The sequence below is a fragment of the Arachis ipaensis genome, chromosome B9 (assembly GCF_059453495.1).
Source record: "Arachis ipaensis isolate K30076 ecotype BB chromosome B9, ASM5945349v1, whole genome shotgun sequence".
Taxonomy (NCBI): Eukaryota; Viridiplantae; Streptophyta; class Magnoliopsida; order Fabales; family Fabaceae; genus Arachis; species Arachis ipaensis.
In genome coordinates, this window is record NC_142444.1 from 146,420,840 (window position 1) to 146,442,307 (window position 21,468).

Genomic DNA, 21,468 nt, shown 5'->3' on the forward strand with positions numbered 1-21,468 from the left:
ACATAAATATAATTACAAAAATATTTTATAAATATTAAAAATTATTTATTAATTATTATATATGTGTATAATTTATACATAGTTTTTAATAAAATAATTGGCTATTAAAAGAATTAATTTTTTTTATAATAAAATAATACAATATTTTCATAAAAATTTATATATATGACAGAATGACTATTGACTTATTAAATTTGATTTAGAATAAATAATTATTTAAAGATTCGGATAAAAGAATTAATAATTTTTGCTTACGTAGAGGAGTTAACAGCTGATTAGAGTCGAACACTAACAATGTATTTTATAGGAATGGCAAATGAGCTAGTATATCCCAGCTAATAGGATTAGCAGGTTAAACCCGTCAATTTTTGACTTTGTTCTTTATTTTGGTTAATTTTTATTTTTTTAATTATTAAACTATTAAATATTAAAATAAATATATAATTTCATAAATATTTCAATAAACTTATAATTTCTAAAGACAATAAATTATAATTTTTAAACTAAAAAATACTAAAGTCTTTGTAATTCTAAATATCTAATAAATATAATCATTAACCAAGTTTTTTTAAAACAAAATAATACAACTGACATTGTCTAATTATCCAAAATATATAATTAAATTAAACATTGTCCAAATCTCTAATCAATCAAACATAATTCTAATTATAACTTAAAATAAAACGGAGAAACATTCTAAATACAAACAAAAAAATAATGTTTTAAATTCAATTATCATCTTCATCCTCTTGTAGAATGACGGGCTCGGCGAGTAACCCTGTTTCGGGTTTAGGGTTATTAGGTGGTGCGAGTTAAGCAGGTTTTTTTATTATGATGGTTTTAAATTTCTATTTCGACCTTTTTTTTTTTTTTGCAAGTTATGCGAATCAGTCCGATAAATTTCGACTTATTTACCACCCCTAATATTTCATAGAATAATATTTAATTTGAATTGTCAAATAAATATAATCATGGATACAATACTTATTTAAATGATTAATGGTTAGTTTTATCAGTATTTAAATTTTTAATAGTAAAAGATGACTATTTATTTTTAATTTTATGTAAAAATCTCTTAAGTTTAGTATGACTACGAAATCCGACAGGTTGACCAAAACTTGAGGCTAAATTAACAGACTTTCTTTCCTTTTGGGACAATAAAACGGCTGTCTTCATGATGGCTTCAAAGGACATTGTTGTGTTGAGTTCACTGTACTTGTATGTACTATGTTGTGTCCTCGTTCGAACGTGATCTGATCTCCTTTTGAGACCCACCATCCCTTCCTCACTTCTCATTCTCATCAAAATTGATAACCCTTCTGTTCTCCCACTTGTTACTCAGCTTGTCTATAGTAGACTTTCAAATTTGACTTCACTTCTCAGCCAGAAAATTACCACTCACTCCACTTTCTGTGTCAAAGATCCTTAAGCACTTTCTTTCTTTGATTATTGATTCGTTTTGATTCAATTTTGGTAAGGTGCCGAGCTAGTTATACTCAAATTAAAATACATGAGCAATTACCAAAACTAAAATAAAAAATGTAAATTTTAGTCATTATTTATAAAAATATATACTATTTATATGACTAAAAGCTAATAACAATGAATTGAAATTAGTGTAGATGTGCAATACAAGTTTTAAATTTCTACAATAATAACAATAGAATTTACCTTGGATGAGGGACATTAAGTATAGTAAGTGATGTTCATGAAAGTTTAATATTAAAATATTGTGGACATGATTACATTTTTTATAATGAGAGTGAAAATGAGTATGAGTCAGAATATATCGTGAGTAGTTAGTTACTACAGTTAGTTATTAAATTTATAATTAACTATATTAACTCCCACACATTGCGCATTATTATAAGTAAAATTGTTTAGTAAATGTAGAAAGATTAATATGAGTTCTATCTCAACATTTTTTTTATATTTAATATCAAAGTTGATTAAATTAATTTGACAATCATATGTGAAAATTCATATTCAAATAAAAAAATTACAAAAGTATAGTTCACTGAGGACGTGGTTCGTTGTTCAAAGCTTTGTGTCAGAAGCTCTTCCATGATTGTAGCCAGAGTCGAACCGAGAAAGGTGGGAGTGTACCTGTAAAAAACACTCCGACGTTTAAGTCAGTAAATATTTAAGAGGTACAATAATTCTATAAATATATAATATTAAAAATATGAGTATAGAAACATAAAATATGATATTAATTTTTAAAAATATGAGCATAGAAAACAAAGGAGATAGAGTAAAAATATATTTGATAAACCACAAAATTTGTATATACTTAGTAATACTTACACATCTGTGTAAATGTCATATTAATAAGAATATGCGATCAAATTGTAAAAACAAATAGACACTATAATATGAGAAGAAAAAATGGGAAAAAAAGAGTGAGGGGGCAAGGAATTGTGGAAGAAGAAACTAAATAAGTGGGAATGTGACTTCATATAAAAAAGATAAACCATACCTGCTAAGATGGCCTCTAAAAGATACAAAGAATGCTTTACATGAATCCAATAGAATCAAACAGATAAAGAACACTGACTTTGAAATCTCAAACCAAAAAGAAGGATATCATAATAAATAGGAAAGGCAAATACAAAATGGAAATGGTATATTTCATCATACCCAATCGGCAGCAGCCTACAATGTGACATGATCACCCATTCACCATTCCTAATATCAGTGAACCATGACAACATCAATAAAGCCATATCATCTGAAATACTTCTTCATCATATGATGGAATTTTTTCATTGGTTTTAGGAATATGCTGCAAGTACAGACAAGAGACATTTGTATTAATATCCAAATTGGAATTCTATAGCTACTTAGACTCACATATAAAGAATACATCACTAAGTATTACATATATAAGAAATTATAGAAAGAAGAAATTCAATGATATTAAATACAACAGAATTTGGCTGCACTAAAAGGCTAAACTTACAGGGATTGGGACCATCTGGTTTAATCTTTTGCCTACCTCACCGTCAAGAGAAGACTCATCCATTATTTCCAACGTATGCCACATATCATCACTAAAAACTGGAATCTCTCCTGACCCAAAAGAGGAACCATAAACATCAATGTCATGCATAACGTTTTCCCTTTCATTTGGATCATAATCCTCTGCTTCTGGAATGTTGTATGGCTCACTGTTAGAGTTCTGGCAAGTTTCATTACCTACATGTTGTTGACAATTTATCATGACAAGTTTGAAAAATATCCAGCACATCAAAAAGATAACAATAGAAAATAGCGATTGCCAAGTTTATACCACCAAAATTTCTGCTTCCATCTGAGTAAGAATGCCAATCCTGTGCAAGTACGGCTGCCTACACTTGATCGTTCCCAAATTTCGACATCCCAGAAGCTTCCAAGGATTCAAGTTGTGATAATTCTTCCTGGTAAGCACAAGCAACAGCTTCATCGTTCTCCACCTACGAAGGCTGACAGAAGCCTTCTCTAACATATTCTACGCTGCTACTTAAATCTGGATCATATCTAGTTATGAAACTAGGAGAACCATTATTGGAAAGTGTGCAAATGTCTAAGAGATTATGAAGGCCCCAGCGAACAACATCAGGATCCATGTCATATGTTGTCATGATCCTTCAAAACAAGGAACTCTATCCAATTCAAGGACTAGCTGTCTTATCCCAAGAGTTCAATATCTGAAACAGAAAAGGTGCAATGCATTCAGACATCATATAAACAATAAGCTTAAGAAAAAAGAAGCAAAATATTAAAATGGTTCCTAATCTGCCTAACAAGATCAGTTCAAAATGCAAATATAGACAAGGAATAAAGCACTAAATTCAATATATTCATTACATAAACACTTGGATCAGAAGCTACAATCCTTCAACTCAAACAGAGTTAGCCAAACAGTATATCATATACACTTAGACCAATACAATGCTTCTTCAACATGAAATTAAACATCTAGTTTTGTTTAACCTTGGAAAAAAAAAAACACATGATATCCAACCCCAAAGCATTAACCTTGGAACATGCAAATCTTTGAATCACAACCTTTTTTCCCCTGAAAAAGAAATATAACACCTAAATCCATATCCCAGCGGACAGAAAATCCCTAGCCACCCAAAAGCTTAACCACCCCCTCCCCCCAAAAAAAGAAGAATTTTTTAAAAATAAAAATAAAGAACCTGAGGTAAAAAGAAAAAAAAAGATAAAGAAAAGACTAAACCAACCTTGGATTAAGCAGAATAAGAAAGATAGGGATTTGGGAATGGAAGAATGAGAAGAAAAGGGGAGGGTAATAGAATTCTTCAAGAAATGGAATGCGAATGAATGAATGGATGGATTGGAAGTAAGAAAAAGTGTGGCGCGATCTCAATGAATTCCCCAAAGGTTAAGAATCATTACAAATCAACAAAAAATAAATAAATAATGTATCATAAAGTTAAAAGGATATTTCTTTTCAGCAAAAAAAGAAGTATTAACCTCAAAATCTGAACCTCATCAAACATTATATTACCAAGCTTTCAATATGCATTTCAATCTAAAATCTAGAACTTTATTTCTCAATCACTAATTTAGAATTGTTGGCATCCTCAAATTTCTAAATAACAATTCTGAAATTTAAAACATAAAAGAAGTTTCATGTTACCTTTTCAATCTTCACACTTCTTCAACGTGGTTCTTTGTGAATAGCTAGCAGAAAGGTTGAAGAAGACTTCAATCTTGCGAGAAGAAGCTGTAGCAAGTGCTTATCGAGAAAAACCATCACTTGCTAATTGCCAATGCTATCCTGAAAAATACGAAGAAGAAGAATAGAAAGAAGTAGGTGGTAGAAGGAGGGAATTTTGTATTGATTTACTAATCATATGTGATTTTTATTGTTATATAGAGTATTTAAAAGACTATTTATAACTGAAATAACAGAATATAGTTTCATTAAATATTTGATTCTAGGCGTTCTAGGCTTCTAGCGGCTAAAGATAAGTTAAAATAAATAATACATCAAAAATAAGTTAAAAATTCATGCTCCAAACTCAGAAAAAAATATATTAGAATTTTAGAAAAAATAATATTAAATGTATATTTTATTTTGTGTAAAATAAAATTATAATATTAAATATGAACACAATGATAAAAGATTTTGTGTTATATAAATTTAATTAAAAAATATATAAAAAGCAAATAATATATAACAATTTTATTTTGTGTGAAATAAAATTATAATTTTAAATTCGAACACAATGATAAAAGATTTTGTATTATATAAATTTAATTAAAAAAACATATATACTCACATAAAAAGCAAACAAACATATAATAATTTTATTTTGTGTGAAATAAAATTATAATATTAAGAGTAAAGTATCGTTTTTGTCTCCAACGTTTGGGATAAGTTCCAAAATTATCCCTAACGTTTCATTCGTCCTATTTAAGTCCCTAACGTTTCAAAATTGACTCAAAGTTGTCCTGCCGTTAGAGATCCGTTAACAGAATTGACGGCGGGACAAAATTGAGACGATTTTGAAACGTTCGAGACTTAAATAGGACGAAAATGTTGGGGACAAAAATGATATAGAAATAAATTTTAATTTTATCTTTCAATAATATCAATTTTTTATTGTACATAGTATTCAATTATTTTTTAATCACATCTAAGTAAATTACACTTAGTTACATTACTTTCATTCTAAATAAATTTATCTTTTTATAATTTTACACTTAAAGTAATGTAATTATTTTATAAATAAATAAACTTTACACTTTCATTCTAAATAAATAATTTAATGTGATTAGAATGAAAGTGTAAAATTATAAAAAAATTTATAAGTAATGTAATTAAGTAATGAAAGTAAAATTACATTATTTAGAATGAAAGTATAAAATTTATTTATTTAAAAAAATACATTACTTTAAGTGTAAAATAATAAAAAAAATTATTTATAAAGTATAAAATTATAAAAAAAATATAAGTAATGTGATTAAGTAATGAAAGTAAAATTACATTATTTAGAATAAAATTATAAAATTTATTTATTTATAAAAAATTACATTATTTTAAGAGTAAAATTATAAAAAAAATTAATTTATTTAGAATGAAATAAATGTGATTAACTGTAATTTACTTAGATGTGATTAAAAAATAATTGAATACTATATACAGTAAAAAAATTGATATTATTGAAGTATTGAAAATTTATTTCTATGTATCGTTTTTGTCCCCAACGTTTTCGTCTTATTTAAGTCTCTAACGTTTCAAAATCGTCTCAATTTTGTCCCGCCACCAATTCTGTTAACGGATCCCCAACGGTAGGACAACATTGAGTCAATTTTGAAACGTTAGGGACTTAATTTGGATGATTGAAACGTTAGAGACAACTTTAAAAATTTTCTCAAACGTTGAGAACAAAAACGATATTTTACTCAATTTAATAATTTTATTTTGTGTGAAACCAAATTATAATATTAAATATAATTAAACACAAGGATAAAAAATTTATTATTATATAAATTTAATTAAAAAAACATATATACGTAGGTAAAAAGTTAACAACAACAACAATAACAACAACAACAACAACAACAACAATAATAATAATCTCATTAGTTATTTATCCAAAGCTAAATGAAGTTTCTCAAATATAAATAAAATTATTAGGTTGCGTTTGGATGATAGACTAACACTGAGAGAGAGATTGGAAGATAAAAATTGAAAGAGGCAGAGACTACATAATTTTCTGAAACTGAACTGGTCATCGAACCACTCTAAATACTAATTCATGGTTTAATCGGTTCGACCATAGTTCAACTGGAAACCTGCTTTTAATAAAATAATACATAAAATATAAATACACACAGTAAAACATAATTATAGTCTAATATAAACTTTAAAATATTATCTAAAATAAAAATATTACATAAACCACATTGTTATTATCTCTTTCAAATTCAAACTCAAAAGTCAAATTAAAAAAAAAACAACCATAAAATGTCATATGATAAACTATTCAAAATTCTTCACAATCCTACACCACACAGTAATGAAAAATCACAGTTTACTGATTAACTAACAACAATGATCGTTAAAAAATACCTAAAAGAAAGCAGACTGAGCAGTGAGCACACAAGGGGAGAGGGCACGATTGGAGGGACTAACACGACTAAAGGGGAGGAGCATGGTGGAACAGCGTCGGTGGGACAGTATTGCGCGAGGGAGGCAGGAGGCGAGACCAGTTGCAGCAGCGACGATGGCTGTGCGATAGAGGCAACTTTCAGAAGTTGCAACGGAGACCGTAGTATGTAGGGCGGTGACTAGACGGAAGTGAGGGAGTGAGAGAGGAGATCAATGAGAAGAAGGAGATGGAGAAGGAGACGGTGAGATAGACGAGGCACGAGGGTGCTGTTCAGCATTTTGGACTTTGGTAGTTTGGTTAGAGTTTCTCTCCTCTAAACCAAATAGCGGGATTTTGAACTTTTGGAAGAAAACCGGCCGAATCTCAATTCGATTTAACTGACGAAGTGCGATTTATTTTGAAACTTTCGTTTATAGTATTTAACCAATTCGTTACTTCCACATGGTCACGGTTTAATCAGCCGATTTAAACTGATTTTTAAAATCTTATATTACAATAATAGCTAAAAAAAATATCTATATATTTATACAAATTAACTTACCCCTTTATCTTATAATTCATTGTATATATATATGATTTTTAATATTGTTGACAATAATAATAATAATAATAATAATAATAATAATAATAATAATTCAGCTATGAAGTATACGTGAAACTTAACATATGTTTAATTATTCATGTACTTAATTTAATTATATTTTTCTATTGATACTTTAAATATTTTTATTAGTATATATGTTTGATAATTTAGTTTTTATGTTAATACATATATTAAAATGGCTTAAAAAATTGAAATAGCGGTTTATTTCAATGTTTATTTTTGAAACACAGATAAACAAATTAAATAAACACCATTTTTACACTAACGTTTTGCTAGTGAATCAATACGTTTTTTTTAGTTTGTTAATAAAAAAATAATTTAAATATATGATTAATTAATAATAATTATATTTGTATACAAAATTTAGAAGTATTTCGTATATAAATAGTGTTTTCATACGGATGAATTTTGTATATAAATTTTAAATTTGTTTCTAATTAAATAGAATTGAAAAAATAAATAAATTAAATAACATTTATAAATAAGTAATCTTCAAATAATATTAGTCAATTTTTATATTGATTTTATTCACATAATAACAACTTATTTTTTTAATTTAAATTTATTTATTTTATATATTTTACATGTTAAATAATTTAAAATATTTTATTTTTAATTATTAATATTAAATTTATAATTTTAAAACTAAAAATATAAAATTAATTTTTTTATAATAAAATAATACAATATTCTCCACGTAGGAAGGCTGACAGAAGCCTTCTCTAACATATTCTACGCTGCTACTTAAATCCAGATCATATCTAGTTATGATACTAGGAGAACCATTATTGGAAAGTGTGCAAACATCTAAGAGATTATGAAGGCCCCAGCGAACAACATCAGGATCCATGTCATATGCTGTCATGATCCTTCAAAACAAGGAACTCTATCCAATCCAAGGACTAGCTGTCTTATCCCAAGAGTTCAAAATCTGAAACAGACAAGGTGCAATGCATTCAGACATCATATAAACGATAAACTTAAGAAAAAAGAAGCAAAATATTAAAATGGTTCCTAATCTACCTAACAAGATCAGTTCAAAATGCAAATATAGACAAGGAACAAAGCACTAAATTAAATATATTCACTACATAAACACTTGGATCAGAAGCTACAATCCTTCAACTCTAACAGAGTTAGCCAAACAGTATATCATATACACTTAGACCAATACAATGCTTCTTCAACATGAAATTAAACATCTAGTTTTGTTTAACCTTGGAGGAAAAAAAAAACACATGATATCCAATCCCAAAGCATTAACCTTGGAACATGCAAATCTTTGAATCACAACCTTTTTTCCCCTGAAAAAGAAATATAACACCTAAATCCATATCCCAGCGGACAGAAAATCCCTAGCCACCCAAAAGCTTAACCACCCCCTCCCCCCAAAAAAAGAAGAATTTTTTAAAAATAAAAATAAAGAACCTGAGGTAAAAAGAAAAAAAAAGATAAAGAAAAGACTAAACCAACCTTGGATTAAGCAGAATAAGAAAGATAGGGATTTGGGAATGGAAGAATGAGAAGAAAAGGGGAGGGTAATAGAATTCTTCAAGAAATGGAATGCGAATGAATGAATGGATGGATTGGAAGTAAGAAAAAGTGTGGCGCGATCTCAATGAATTCCCCAAAGGTTAAGAATCATTACAAATCAACAAAAAATAAATAAATAATGTATCATAAAGTTAAAAGGATATTTCTTTTCAGCAAAAAAAGAAGTATTAACCTCAAAATCTGAACCTCATCAAACATTATATTACCAAGCCTTCAATATGCATTTCAATCTAAAATCTAGAACTTTATTTCTCAATCACTAATTTAGAATTGTTGGCATCCTCAAATTTCTAAATAACAATTCTGAAATTTAAAACATAAAAGAAGTTTCATGTTACCTTTTCAATCTTCACACTTCTTCAACGTGGTTCTTTGTGAATAGCTAGCAGAAAGGTTGAAGAAGACTTCAATCTTGCGAGAAGAAGCTGTAGCAAGTGCTTATCGAGAAAAACCATCACTTGCTAATTGCCAATGCTATCCTGAAAAATACGAAGAAGAAGAATAGAAAGAAGTAGGTGGTAGAAGGAGGGAATTTTGTATTGATTTACTAATCATATGTGATTTTTATTGTTATATAGAGTATTTAAAAGACTATTTATAACTGAAATAACAGAATATAGTTATATTAAATATTTGATTCTAGGCGTTCTAGGCTTCTAGCAGCTAAAGATAAGTTAAAATAAATAATACATAAAAAATAAGTTAAAAATTCATACTCCAAACAGAAAAAAATATATTAGAATTTTAGAAAAAATAATATTAAATGTATATTTTATTTTGTGTAAAATAAAATTATAATATTAAATATGAACACAATGATAAAAGATTTTGTGTTATATAAATTTAATTAAAATATATATATATAAAAAGAAAATAATATATAACAATTTTATTTTGTGCGAAATAAAATTATAATATTAAATACGAATACAATGATAAAAGATTTTGTATTATATAAATTTAAATTAAGAAAAACATATATACTCACATAAAAAGCAAACAAACATATAATAATTTTATTTTGTGTGAAATAAAATTATAATATTAAGAGTAAAGTATCGTTTTTGTTTCCAACGTTTGGAGTAAGTTCCAAAGTTATCCCTAACGTTTCAATCGTCCTATTTAAGTCCCTAACGTTTCAAAATTGACTCAATGTTGTCCTGCCGTTAGGGTTCCGTTAACAGAATTGACGGCGGGACAAAATTAAGACGATTTGGAAACGTTCGAGACTTAAATAGGACGAAAATGTTGGGGACAAAAACGATAAATAGAAATAAATTTTAATTTTATCTTTAAATAATATCAATTTTTTACTGTACATAGTATTTAATTATTTTTTAATCACATCTAAGTAAATTACACTTAGTTACATTACTTTCATTCTAAATAAATTTATCTTTTTATAATTTTATACTTAAAGTAATGTAATTATTTTATAAATAAATAAACTTTACACTTTCATTCTAAATAAATAATGTAATGTGAATAGAATGAAAGTGTAAAATTATAAAAAAAAAATTATAAGTAATGTGATTAAGTAATGAAAGTAAAATTACATTATTTAGAATGAAAGTATAAAATTTATTTATTTATAAAAAATTACATTACTTTAAGTGTAAAATAATAAAAAATTAATTTATTTAGAATGAAAGTATAAAATTATAAAAAAAATAAGTAATGTGATTAAGTAATGAAAGTAAAATTACATTATTTAGAATGAAATTGTAAAATTTATTTATTTATAAAAAAATTACATTATTTTAAGACTAAAATTATAAAAAAATTAATATATTTAGAATGAAAGCAATGTGATTAACTGTAATTTACTTAGATGTGATTAAAAAATAATTGAATACTATATACAGTAAAAAATTGATATTATTGAAGTATTGAAAATTTATTTCTATGTATCGTTTTTGTCTCCAACGTTTTCATCTTATTTAAGTCCCTAACGTTTTAAAACCGTCTCAATTTTGTCCCGCCACCAATTCTGTTAACGGATCCCTAACGGTAGGACAACATTGAGTCAATTTTGAAACGTTAGGAACTTAATTTGGATGATTGAAACGTTAGAGACAACTTTAAAAATTTTCTCAAACGTTGAGAACAAAAACGATACTTTACTCAATTTAATAATTTTATTTTGTGTGAAACCAAATTATAATATTAAATATAATTAAACACAAGGATAAAAGATTTATTATTATATAAATTTAATTAAAAAAACATATATACGTAGGTAAAAAGTTAACAACAACAACAACAACAATAATAATCTCATTAGTTATTTATCCAAAGCTAAATGTAGTTTCTCAAATATAAATAAAATTATTAGGTTGCGTTTGGATGATAGACTAACACTGAGAGAGAGATTGAAAGATAAAAATTAAAAGAGGCAGAGACTACATAATTTTCTGAAACTGAACTGGTCATCGAACGACTCTAAATACTAATTCATGGTTTAATCGATTCGACCATAGTTCAACTGAAAACCCGTTTTTAATAAAATAATACATAAAATATAAATACACACAGTAAAACATAATTATAGTCTAATATAAACTTTAAAATATTATCTAAAATAAAAATATTACATAAACCACATTGTTATTATCTCTTTTAAATTTAAACTCAAAAGTCAAATTAAAAAAAAACCAACCATAAAATGTCATATGATAAATTATTCAAAATTCTTCACAATCCTACACCACACAGTAATGAAAAATCACAGTTTACTGATTAACTAACAACAATGATCGTTAAAAAATACCTAGAAAAAAGCAGACTGAGCAGTGAGTACACAAGGGGAGAGGGGTGAGCACACAAGGGGAGAGGGCACGATTGGAGGGACTAACACGACTAAAGGGGAGGAGCATGGTGGAACAGCGTCGGCGGGACAGTATTGCGCGAGGGAGGCAGGAGGCGAGACCAGTTGCAGCAGCGACGATGGCTGTGCGATAGAGGCAACTTTCAGAAGTTGCAACGGCGACCGTAGCAGGGCAGTGACTAGACAGAAGTGAGGGAGTGAGAGAGGAGATCGATGAGAAGAAGGAGATGGAGAAGGAGACGGTGAGATAGACGAGGCACGAGGGTGCTGTTCAGCATTTTGGACTTTGGCAGTTTGGTTAGAGTTTCTCTCCTCTAAACTAAATAGCGGGATTTTGGACTTTTGAAAAAAAACCGGCCGAATCTCAATTCGATTTAACCGACGAAATGCGGTTTATTTTAAAACTTTCGTTTATAGTATTTAACCAATTCGTTATTTCCACATGGTCACGGTTTAATCAGCCGATTTAAACTGATTTTTAGAATCTTATATTACGATAATAGCTAAAAAAAAATATCTATATATTTATACAAATTAATTTACCTCTTTATCTTATAATTCATTGTATATATATACGATGTTTAATATTGTTGACAATAATAATAATAATAATAATAATAATAATAATAATAATAATAATAATAATAATAATAATTCAGCTATGAAGTATACGTGAAACTTAACATATGTTTAATTATTCATGTACTTAATTTAATTATATTTTTTTTATTGATACTTTAAATATTTCTATTAGTATGTTTGATAATTTAGTTTTTATGTTAATACATATATTAAAATGGCTTAAAAAATTGAAATAGTGGTTTATTTCAATGTTTATTTTTGAAACACAGATAAACAAATTAAATAAACACCATTTTTACACTAACGTTTTGCTAGTGAATCAATACGTTTTTTTTAGTTTGTTAATAAAGAAATAATTTAAATATATAATTAATTAATAATAATTATATTTGTATACAAAATTTAGAAGTATTTCGTATATAAATAGTGTTTTCATATGGATGAATTTTGTATATAAATTTTAAATTTGCTTCTAATTAAATAAAATTAAAAAAATAAATAAATTAAATAACATTTATAAATAAGTAATCTTCAAATAATATTAGTCAATTTTTATATTGATTTTATTCACATAATAACAACTTATTTTTTTAATTTAAATTTATTTATTTTATATATTTTACATGTTAAATAATTTAAAATATTTTATTTTTAATTATTAATATTAAATTTATAATTTTAAAACTAAAAATATAAAATTAATTTTTTAAACTCAATAAAATAGTGGTAGAAGTGTCTGTTGAGCTGCTATTAAAAAGATAAAGCCAATTAAGTGTGTTACATATCTAACTAATGTGTTTAAAAAAAAGCTAATAAAAAAATAGAAAAATTAGTATTGAATTTTTTTCCACATAATATATTTGTTTGTCAAAACCATTTTTCACAAGATCTATATTTTAAATATGAGTAAAGTATCATTTTTGTTCCCAACGTTTGGGGTAAGTCTGAAAGTTATTCCTAACGTTTGAATCGTCCTATTTAAGTCCCTAACGTTTCAAAATTGACTATGTTGTCCTGTTGTTAGGAATCTGTTAACAGAATTGACGGCGGGACAAAATTGAGATGATTTTAAAATGTTAGGGACTTAAATAGGACGAACATCGTTGGGGACAAAAACGATACATTAAATAAATTTAAATTTTATATCCTTCAATAATATCAATTTTTTACGGTACATAGTTATTCAATTAATTTTTAATCATATATATATAAATTACACTTAGTCACATTAAATTTATTCTAAATAAATTTATTTTTTATAATTTTATTCTTAAAAATTTTTACTCATCATAAAATGTTTGTAGAATGACTAGTACATAAACTTGTGGGGAAAAAATGATAAATATACAATAAAATAATGTGATTCTAGTCATTTTACAAACATTTCATGATGAGTAAAAATTTTTAAGAATAAAATTATAAAAAAATTATTTAGAATCAAAATAATGTGATTAAGTGTAATTTACTTAAATGTGATTAAAAACAATTGAATAACTATGTACCATGAAAGATTGATATTAGTGAAGGATAAAATTAAAATTTATTTTTATGTACCATTTTCGTTCCCAGCATTTTCGTCCTATTTAAGTGCCTAACGTTTTAAAATTATCTCAATTTTGTCCTACCGTCAACTCCGTTAATAGATTTCTAATGGCAGGATAACATTGAGTCAATTTTGAAACGTCAGGGACTTAAATAGGACGATTAAAACGTTAGGGACAAAAACGATACTTTACTCTTTAAAATATTTTATGTATTTATCTTTCATATATTCGTATGTATGATAAGGTAGGTTATGTTCAATAATATATATTGTATGACTTCAATTTATATATGTGTATATATGTATATATATGCCATATCTTATTACTGACCAAATTCGAACCAAATAAAAAATAAAATTAAATATTTATGTTAACTTTTATCATGTCTCGATGATATTTTAATTATTCTTGCAAAAGAAAAAGAAGTTTAATAAAAAAATTCACATAAAAAAATATATGTTACTTTACTATATTTTAAATATATTATTTGGAAAATACTTATATTATTTTAAATAATATATAATATTTAAAAGAATATTTAAAATTTATTATTTTGTATTAACAATATTATTAAAAATATATTATCAATTTTTCATAAAATAACATTTTCTTTTTTTTGGTTTCTCAAATAATATGACAACAAAAATATTTTACATAACAAAATCTACTAAATAAATATTATATTTATTTATTTCTATATTGCATGAAAAATAAATAACTAATGTTTAAAAAAATTAATTACATAATTTTATCTTAGTAAATTATAATAAGTGAATAAAATGCAATGTTGCATATATATTTCTTTTTTATATAACAAAAAAATACTTTAAATGAATAATTATTTATTAAGCTCATTTTTATACAAATAAAAATTTTTCTTAGTTTTATATATGTAATATTTCATATCAATTACCTTCAAATTTTATTTACTTTTTGAATAAATTAACAAAATAGTAATACGAATAATTGTATAAATATAATTTTATTTTAATTTTCATTCTATTATCACTTACATTAACCTTGAGGATAATTTGAAATAAAAGATAATAAATTTGTTGTAACTGCCAGCAAATAGTGAAGATGTTTAAAGATTAATAGAGTAATGGAGGAGTTCAGCCCATAAAAAAAAATAATAATAAATAAATTTAATTTATCTGATAATATTTGATAATAGATTAACTTTTAAAGAATGTTATATTCGCTACTTTATCTAAAGTGCATTAATTTTTGCCATTTTTCGAAGGACTTTGCTCTAAGAATATGTTGTGCTTATCTAGTTATTAAAATGATTATTAGATATTTTAGATAGTTATTGTATATATTATTCAAAGTGTTCTCTTTTCCCGTATATTCTGCTTTTAATTATATATAAGGTAAAAGTGTACTTTACAAGACTAAATTAAATAAATTAGATGTATTTTAGAAATTCTCTCTTTTTTTAGGGTTATTTTCTTTTCAAATCAAACATGATTTATTGATAATTATTTAATTTAAATAAAAAAATTCATATTTCCTAATTTAAATGATAGGAAAAGAAATTACGATTTTTTTTATAATATATTTTAACTAAAGAATAATGTAATTTTGTAATTGCAAGTAAAATTAAAAAAAAAAAATTGTATTGTCCAACAAAATTAAGAAAGAAATCCTGATACAAATAAAACAAGTTATATTTTTTTTTCCTGAAGTTAGAAGTGAGATTCGAATTCGAGGCCTCTAGATGAGGATGAGAGACTATACCATTTAAATTATAACTCGTTAGTAAAATAAGCTATACTTTATTCTCTATTAACTTTAAAACATAAATATCAATAAAAAATATTCCATTTACATTCAAACAAAAATTGAAATTAATAAGAATGAAAATTCAAATTTTATATTTTAGTTCAAATTTTAAAATATTTGTGTTTTTTTTTTCTCTAAAGTTAGTCGTCGTTGTTCATTTCATTAGACAATAACATTCCATTCTGATTTAAAAAAAAATACTTATAAGTTAATGAAATAAATAATTACTAACTTTGTATTTTAGTTCAAATTTTTTAAAAATTTACATTTTTACAAATATTTATATAATATTTTATAAGATCAAAAATAAAATTAAAATATATAAAATCCAGCCTTAAAATGCCTCTTACCAAACATAATCCTATTCTTCTAGGGCATGATACCTATATATGTTGATTTTGTTTGATAAAACTGATTATGTGTGTACATAAATATAATTACAAAAATGTTTTATAAATATTAAAAATTATTTATTAATTATTATATATGTGTATAATTTATATATAGTTTTTAATAAAATAATTTACTATTAAAAGAATTAATTTTTTTTATAATAAAATAATACAATATTTTCATAAAAATTTATATATATCACAGAATGGCTATTGACTTATTAAATTTCATTTAGAATAAATAATTATTAAAAGATTCAGATAAAAGAATTAATAATTTTTGCTTACATAGAAGAGCTAACAGCTGATTAGAGTCGAATACTAACAATATATTTCATAGGAATGGCAAATGAGCTAGTATGCCCCCTTCTAATAGCGGATTAACAGGTTAAATCCGTCAATTTTTGACTTTTTGTTCTTTATTTTGGTTTAATTTTTTTTTTGCAAGTTATGCGAATCAGTCTGATGAATTTCGACCTATTTGCCATCCCTAATATTTCATAGAATAATATTTAATTTGAATTGTCAAATAAATATAATCATGGATACAATACTTATTTAAATGATTAATGGTTAATTTTATCAGTATTTAAATTTTTAATAGTAAAAGATGACTATTTGTTTTTAATTTTATGTAAAAATCTCTTAAGTTTAGTATGACTACGAAATCCGACAGGTTGACCAAAACTTGAGGCTAAATTAACAGACTTTCTTTCCTTTTGGGACAATAAAACGGCTGTCTTCATGATGGCTTCAAAGGACATTGTTGTGTTGAGTTCACTGTACTTGTATGTACTATGTTGTGTCCTCGTTCGAACGTGATCTGATCTCCTTTTGAGACCCACCATCCCTTCCTCACTTCTCATTCTCATCAAAATTGATAACCCTTCTGTTCTTCCACTTGTTACTCAGCTTGTCTATAGTAGACTTTCCAATTTGACTTCACTTCTCAGCCAGGAAATTACCACTCACTCCACTTTCTGTGTCAAAGATCCTTAAGCACTTTCTTTCTTTGATTATTGATTCGTTTTGATTCAGTTTCGGTAAGGTGCCGAGCTAGTTATGCTCAAATTAAAATACATGAGCAATTACCAAAACTAAAATAAAAAATGTAAATTTAAGTCATTATTTATAAAAATATATACTATTTATATGATTAAAAGCTAATAACAATGAATTGAAATTAGTGTAGAAGTGCAATACAAGTTTTAAATTTCTACAATAATATATAACAATAAAATTTACCTTGGATGAGGTACATTAAGTATAGTAAGTAACATTCATGAAAGTTTGATATTGAAATATTGTGGACATGATTACATTTTCTATAATGAGAGTGAAGGTGAGTATGAGTGAGAATATAGTGTGAGTAGTTGGTAACTACAGTTAGTCATTAAAATTATAATTAACTATATTAACTTCCACGGATTACGCATTATTATAACTAAAATTGTTTAGTAAATGTAGAAAGATTAATGAGTTCTATCTCAACATTTTTTTTATATTTAATATCAAAGTTGATTAAATTAATTTGACAATCATATGTGAAAATTCATATTCAAATAAAAAAATAATTACAAAAGTATAGTTCACTTAGGATGTGGTTCGTTGTTCAAAGCTTTTTTTGTAGAGCAACATAGCAAAAGTGAAGTGGTGATTCCAAACTATAACCTGGTTGAAAAATTCTTTGTCAGAAGCTCTTCCATGGTTGTGGTAAGAGTCGAACCGAGAAAGTTGGGGGTGTACCTGTAAAAGACACTCCGACGCTCAAGTCAGTAAGTATTTAAGAGGTATAATAATTCTATGAATATATAATGTTAAAAAAATAAGCATAGAAAACAAAAGAGATAGAGTAAAAATATATATGACAAATGACAAAATTTATATATACTTAGTAATACTTATATATCAGTGTATATGTCAACTTAATAAGAATATGCGATCAAATTGTGAAAAAAAATGGATAATATATGAGAAGAAAAAATGGGAAAAAAAAGAGTGAGGGGGCAAGGAAGTGGAAGAAGAAGAAACTAAATAAGTGTAAATGTGACTGCATATAAAAAAGATAAACCATACCTGCTAAGATGGCCTCTAAAAGATACAAAGAATGCTTTACATGAATCCAATAGAATCAAACAGATAAAGAACACTGACTTTGAAATCTCAAACCAAAAAGAAGGATATCATAATAAATAGGAAAGGCAAATACAAAATGGAAATGGTATATTTCATCATACCCAATCGGCAGCAGCCTACAATGTGACATGATCACCCATTCACCATTCCTAATATCAGTGAACCATGACAACATCAATAAAGCCATATCATCTGAAATACTTCTTCATCATATGATGGAATTTTTTCATTGGTTTTAGGAATATGCTGCAAGTACAGACAAGAGACATTTGTATTAATATCCAAATTGGAATTCTATAGCTACTTAGACTCACATATAAAGAATACATCACTAAGTATTACATATATAAGAAATTATAGAAAGAAGAAATTCAATGATATTAAATACAACAGAATTTGGCTGCACTAAAAGGCTAAACTTACAGGGATTGGGACCATCTGGTTTAATCTTTTGCCTACCTCACCGTCAAGAGAAGACTCATCCATTATTTCCAACGTATGCCACATATCATCACTAAAAACTGGAATCTCTCCTGACCCAAAAGAGGAACCATAAACATCAATGTCATGCATAACGTTTTCCCTTTCATTTGGATCATAATCCTCTGCTTCTGGAATGTTGTATGGCTCACTGTTAGAGTTCTGGCAAGTTTCATTACCTACATGTTGTTGACAATTTATCATGACAAGTTTGAAAAATATCCAGCACATCAAAAAGATAACAATAGAGAATAGCGATTGCCAAGTTTATACCACCAAAATTTCTGCTTCCATCTGAGTAAGAATGCCAATCCTGTGCAAGTACGGCTGCCTACACTTGATCGTTCCCAAATTTCGACATCCCAGAAGCTTCCAAGGATTCAAGTTGTGATAATTCTTCCTGGTAAGCACAAGCAACAGCTTCATCGTTCTCCACCTACGAAGGCTGACAGAAGCCTTCTCTAACATATTCTACGCTGCTACTTAAATCTGGATCATATCTAGTTATGAAACTAGGAGAACCATTATTGGAAAGTGTGCAAATGTCTAAGAGATTATGAAGGCCCCAGCGAACAACATCAGGATCCATGTCATATGTTGTCATGATCCTTCAAAACAAGGAACTCTATCCAATTCAAGGACTAGCTGTCTTATCCCAAGAGTTCAATATCTGAAACAGAAAAGGTGCAATGCATTCAGACATCATATAAACAATAAGCTTAAGAAAAAAGAAGCAAAATATTAAAATGGTTCCTAATCTGCCTAACAAGATCAGTTCAAAATGCAAATATAGACAAGGAATAAAGCACTAAATTCAATATATTCATTACATAAACACTTGGATCAGAAGCTACAATCCTTCAACTCAAACAGAGTTAGCCAAACAGTATATCATATACACTTAGACCAATACAATGCTTCTTCAACATGAAATTAAACATCTAGTTTTGTTTAACCTTGGAAAAAAAAAAACACATGATATCCAACCCCAAAGCATTAACCTTGGAACATGCAAATCTTTGAATCACAACCTTTTTTCCCCTGAAAAAGAAATATAACACCTAAATCCATATCCCAGCGGACAGAAAATCCCTAGCCACCCAAAAGCTTAACCACCCCCTCCCCCCAAAAAAAGAAGAATTTTTTAAAAATAAAAATAAAGAACCTGAGGTAAAAAGAAAAAAAAAGATAAAGAAAAGACTAAACCAACCTTGGATTAAGCAGAATAAGAAAGATAGGGATTTGGGAATGGAAGAATGAGAAGAAAAGGGGAGGGTAATAGAATTCTTCAAGAAATGGAATGCGAATGAATGAATGGATGGATTGGAAGTAAGAAAAAGTGTGGCGCGATCTCAATGAATTCCCCAAAGGTTAAGAATCATTACAAATCAACAAAAAATAAATAAATAATGTATCATAAAGTTAAAAGGATATTTCTTTTCAGCAAAAAAAGAAGTATTAACCTCAAAATCTGAACCTCATCAAACATTATATTACCAAGCTTTCAATATGCATTTCAATCTAAAATCTAGAACTTTATTTCTCAATCACTAATTTAGAATTGTTGGCATCCTCAAATTTCTAAATAACAATTCTGAAATTTAAAACATAAAAGAAGTTTCATGTTACCTTTTCAATCTTCACACTTCTTCAACGTGGTTCTTTGTGAATAGCTAGCAGAAAGGTTGAAGAAGACTTCAATCTTGCGAGAAGAAGCTGTAGCAAGTGCTTATCGAGAAAAACCATCACTTGCTAATTGCCAATGCTATCCTGAAAAATACGAAGAAGAAGAATAGAAAGAAGTAGGTGGTAGAAGGAGGGAATTTTGTATTGATTTACTAATCATATTGTTGGGTTTTTCTCTCCTTTGTGAGGCCCAAGCCCAACATTTTGAGGGTGTCTCTTGCACCCATTGTGCCACAACCCTAGTTCAGATTTTTGGGGTCATTGAGAGTGAGTGAGAGTAGCCACCAAGTGAGAGAGAAGGGGAAAAACAAAATTCCCGTTTTTGCCCAAAGCAGTAAATTTCAAATATCAGTTTCTCAGTTGTTCACCGTTGGATCGGCTTGAAATTTAAACTGCATGTTCTTATCATCTTGTTCTTCATTCTGGTCGGTGGAGATGTTGATTGGAGATTTGCAGTGAGAGAAATTGGCTTCGCAAGAGAGAAATTAGGTTTCCCGTTTTTACACAGAGCAGCAATTTTGGAACGGCAGTTTCTCATTCTTTCACCGTTGGATCGACGTGAAATTTGAACTGTAGATTCTTCACATCTTGTTCTTCATTCTGGACGGTGGAGATTTTAATTGGAGGTCTACAGAGGGAGAAATTGGCTTCGACAGCAGCTCTGTTTTTTGGGTATATTTCATCTTCTTGCTTTTCATTTGTGAGCTTTGGTGCTTTGATGTTTTGGCTGGTTATATGCACATTTTTG

General features: G+C 27.1%; 1 protein-coding gene and 2 long non-coding RNA genes across 5 annotated transcripts in view; all 3 read right to left on the bottom strand.

The window, feature by feature from the left end:
* Positions 1-21,468, bottom strand: part of LOC107619479 (ABC transporter G family member 28) — a 190,854-nt gene that overhangs the window by 147,481 nt on the left and 21,905 nt on the right. The gene's annotated exons all lie outside the window — the stretch shown is intronic.
* LOC148546700 (uncharacterized) lies at positions 1,825-4,852 on the bottom strand. 3 transcript variants are annotated; one of them, XR_015899226.1, is made up of 5 exons: positions 4,649-4,852; positions 3,293-3,689; positions 2,963-3,198; positions 2,641-2,785; positions 1,825-2,106 (listed from the first exon to the last, which is right to left on the bottom strand). It is a non-coding gene; the product is annotated as an uncharacterized LOC148546700 (long non-coding RNA). The 3 variants fall into 3 exon arrangements; XR_015899225.1 differs by having other exon boundaries at positions 2,480-2,785; XR_015899224.1 differs by having other exon boundaries at positions 1,825-2,785.
* LOC148546701 (uncharacterized) lies at positions 17,899-20,490 on the bottom strand. The gene is made up of 4 exons (XR_015899996.1): positions 20,245-20,490; positions 19,308-19,704; positions 18,978-19,213; positions 17,899-18,800 (listed from the first exon to the last, which is right to left on the bottom strand). It is a non-coding gene; the product is annotated as an uncharacterized LOC148546701 (long non-coding RNA).